Here is a 4,262-nt window from a genome sequence, read left to right on the forward strand (position 1 = left end):
CAATCGAATGGTACCCTGCACCTCTGGATTTTCTCATACACCCATAGCATAAACAAGAGGACTGTTCTTGTGTGGAACCCCAGGTTATTAAGGCCAAATTCTTATCATTTGTTTCCAGGTTTTAGATAACAGCTGCCTATGTGAGTCATAGTGCCTGGGTATAAGCAACCCCCTGCCACCACCCCTCCCCCAATAAATTGTACCCAAGAGGTGTGATATCCACCTATGTGAGATGGTTGGCAGCCACCTTTATGAGTTATGGTGTCTGGGTATAAAGCTCCCAGAGGAATCGAACTCGAGGGGGATGCCGCAACACCCAAGTCCCATGTGAGTCCGAAATGCTGCCCTAGATTCCCTTGGTAGGCTCGGCAGTTCCCAATATCACTTCAGCAACAGCACCTCATCTCATGTGGGTACAAGGTGCTGCACCAGGTTCTCCTAGTAGGCTCAGCAGCTCCTGTTCACCTTTAGACAGCAGCTCATGTGTGTATACTCAACTGCACAACTACACCAATCTGTCTTGAGCACCTTCCAAAGTTCCAAAGAGGGAGCTCAGGAATCAGTGGCTGATGCCCTGGGGTGGCGACCTTGCAGTCTCTAAGTTGTCTTCCCTAGTACAGTGAACCCTCGCCACTTCGCGCTTCGACTTCCGCGGCTTCACTCTATCGCGGTTTTTGCGTAACAGCGCATGCTCTGTCATTACTGCCACTGATTGGCTCATACTGTACACACTTGATGCCATAAATAATATAATAAATAATAAATGATAATTGTAACGTCCAAAATGTTTTACTGTATTTTTATTTTCCCTTTTTAGTTTAATAAATTGGGTAATACGAGTGTATTGGTGACTAAAGGGTGTTTTTTCATGTCCTCTATGCTCTAACTACGAAAATATTTGATTTACAAATAAGGAAAACTACTTCGCGGAATTTCATTTATCATGGTAGGGTCTAGAACCGATTAACCGCTATAAACGAGGGTTCACTGTATGTCGCTTAGGAATCAGTCAGCTTAGGCACCAGGGCAGCATCCTTTCAGTCTCTAAGCTTCCCACAGTGAGTAGGCCAGGTTCTTCCACGAGCATAACACATTCTATGAGCCAAACAGTCTTTTAACCAATTTATTCCATCGGGCATTCGCACATATCCATAGCAAGTTAAGAAAAAACAGGCAAGACTTACCAGCAAGAGGGAGGGAGGGAGTGTTCTGCTCCATTGTGGTGGTCAGAAGCTCTCCCCTCTGGGCTCTTGGCTGGATATTTATACAATCTGTGGGGGAAGAGGGGTGGCATAGCCATAGGTTTGGTCGTGGGTGTCCAGTAAGGGGTGTAACAAGTGTTTAGTCTGATAGCCTTGGATTCTGGCCAGTTGTTTACTTATTTTTTGTGGCCTCTTGTCAGCCTTTTCATTGTTCATGGATCCTCCACTGTGTGTGCTCTGTTCATAAAGGCGCTGAAGGTAGGTCTTCATCCTGCAGTCACCATCTGAATGAACTCTTCGCAGCTGACTTGTCCATCTGTCGATGTCTGTGTCTGTTCATTTCATCTGCTTCTTCACCTGTTAGTTTTTCTCCTGAGTTTGTCGTGACATGACGCAGCTCGGCTGCACTCATGTTGCCATTGCTGTCCTTGTCAAAGACTTGGAATGTCTGGTGGCCATCATAATAAAAAACTCTGGGAAGTCAAAGGTGCCATTACCATCAGTGTGGTAGTTATATAGTCGTTTGTCAATTTGAGAGGATTAAGAGTGAAGGGGTAGAGTCTAGCCCGTCAATCAGGCCAGTGAGGCCTCTGGGTGGGCATGGCCTTCTCCTAAAGATTCTGGGAACTCCGGTATTCCTCCTTGGAGGCGGGAGACACTCTCTCTCTCTCTCAGCTCACTCCCTGGGAGACATTGCAGCCGACAAGACACATGGAGCTACGCGAGTGCCCTTAGCTGGACAAGCCATGTGGAGACCTCTGCCAGAGCTAAGATGCTTACCACGCCACTGGATCCACAAGACTTCCCACCCACTGGCCTGTGATCTTCCTGCATTAGGCATCATTGCATGTGTTGCATGAGTCTGAAGAGGACTTTATAGATTGATATCGGACATATGGGCTAATATCGGACTTATAGACTTGATCTGGACTGGGCTAGGATGTTTTCTAATTATTCAATTGATCTTCTATACAAAACTCTTTCTTATACACAATAGTGTCTATTTGTTTCTCTAGTCTACCCAGACTACACAACCAGCTTCTGCTTCACTGATCATATCCTGTAATTCAGCTTCTGACCCAGTGACTTCATGCCAGTTCCAAGTTCCTTTGTTGTGATGGTGCCCTCGTGCCATCTTTATCTAATAGAAAGAAAGCCAGTCAGCAATCTGCTCTCCGATCAGCTGATCAGCCATGTTCCAGTGGAGAGAGGAAGCACAGAGGGACTGAGGGGGGCTGCCCTAGCACAGGGGTTTGTGATGACGGGGTATCTCTGCTGCTGCCATTAAAGCGCCTGGTGCAGTGTGTGCTGTGCCCTTGTCTCCTGCACTGCTGGCCACTGCTAGTAACAGCGCCATGTCAGCAAGACTCCCAGAACCACTGCCCAGTTGATTTCTTGACTGCTGCCTCCATGTGCATTGATTGTGGATCCATATAAAATGAAATATATGGGAGGATTGGTGGTGCTGTGGGTTTGAACAGCTAACCACGTGATTAGCAGATAACCCTTTCCCTTAGAGCTACCAAGCTCATTCTGTTAACATTATACAGGTTAGAATTTACAACACAAAGGAAAATTATATCAGATCCCAAAGTTGAGGAGGAATATACAATAGAGAAGTTGGAAGAAACATGGAATTAATTAGCACATAGTGGAATTTTTTCACAAACTTGAAGCCCCCCTATTAACAAGCAAAACTGGTATAAGCAGGATAAACACTAACCATAACCTAATTTTATTAAGCATACAGCTCATGAGTGAGAGCATAAATGAACAAAATACTAGAAAGCAGCCTATTAAGTGTCAGTTAATCCACAGAGTCGGTTAAGTGGGGGTAGTTTAAAAGAGTCTCATCTGTAAATTGAATGTATTGAAATGTGTCAAGGGTCACCACCATCAGGAGAACAAGTGGGAGTAGCAAAAAGTTGTCAAGCCCCTCGGTTGATCTCTCTGGCCCTGCTGAGCTTCCCAGGATGCTCCTATTTGCACATTATTCTGACCAGCATAAAGAGGTTTCCTCCAGGAGCTATCTGTTCCAAACTTTCTTGCTACAGCTCTATAGGAATCCTGAAGGAAATTTGCTTATGTAACCCAAATAATACGACCAATAACCAGAATTTTCCCATTTTAGATTTTTACTAGTGGAACTAGGCGCCTACTGCAATATGCCAGTATACAATGTAAGAACTATTGGAGTTTTGGACTAAGGTAGTTGTGGTGATAACAGTAAAAGTAAGGTTACAAGGTAAGTATGTGTCCTGTATCCAGGTGTGTTAGCACTCAGGAAATAATAGCAACCAAAGTAAGCTGGTTTGGATAGAAAGGAACGATTCTGTATACCAGCAGGTCCCTGGGTGGCTTGCTTGACTGCTAGCCCAAAGGCTGGCAGTTCAAACCCATCCAGAGGCCCTTCAGAAGACAGGCCTGACGATCTGCCTTGCAAACCCTATGGAACAGCTCTGCTGTGCACCAAAGACTGCCGTGATCAGAATCGACCCAACAGCAACTACCAGCATTGAGGACAAGCAGAGAGGGTGGCTTATGGAACCCAAAGCTGGGATAGGCAGTTATGCCCTAGATGGGTACTGGAACTGGGTTGCTGTCTCAGCTAATTGGCTTTGTTGGTGAATGGACGATACCCATTATATCCTTGATAATGGAGCACAGTCAGGCATTTGTATTAAAAATGAAAAACAGAAAGAAAAACCCATAAAACAAAAGGAAAAAACCCTCCAAACTCTAACACCTGTTTAAATGGGTCTAGTTCAATTTGCTTAGAATCATACTGTCTGCAGATACCAATGTTTTCCCTTTTTATCCAATTCTTTTTATATTATTATTTTTAATCATTTCATTAGGGGCTCATACGACTCTTATCACAATCCATACATACATCAATTGTGTAAAGCACATTTGTACATTCATTGCCCTCGTCATTCTCAAAACATTTGCTCTCGACTTTGCCCCCGGCATCAGGTCCTCATTTTTTCCCCCTCCCTCCCCGCTCCTCCCTTCCTTATGAACCCTTGATAATTTATAAATTGTTTATTTTGTCATATC

General features: G+C 44.6%; 1 pseudogene; it reads right to left on the reverse strand.

Annotated features, from left to right (window-relative positions):
- Positions 1-1,468: 1,468 nt before the first annotated feature.
- On the reverse strand, positions 1,469-2,397 carry LOC115868550 (annotated as a pseudogene).
- Positions 2,398-4,262: the final 1,865 nt, after the last annotated feature.

This window comes from Echinops telfairi, unplaced genomic scaffold, assembly GCF_000313985.2.
Source record: "Echinops telfairi isolate 266 unplaced genomic scaffold, ASM31398v2 ScPeMD7_12;HRSCAF=54, whole genome shotgun sequence".
In the NCBI taxonomy this organism is placed as follows: Eukaryota; Metazoa; Chordata; class Mammalia; order Afrosoricida; family Tenrecidae; genus Echinops; species Echinops telfairi.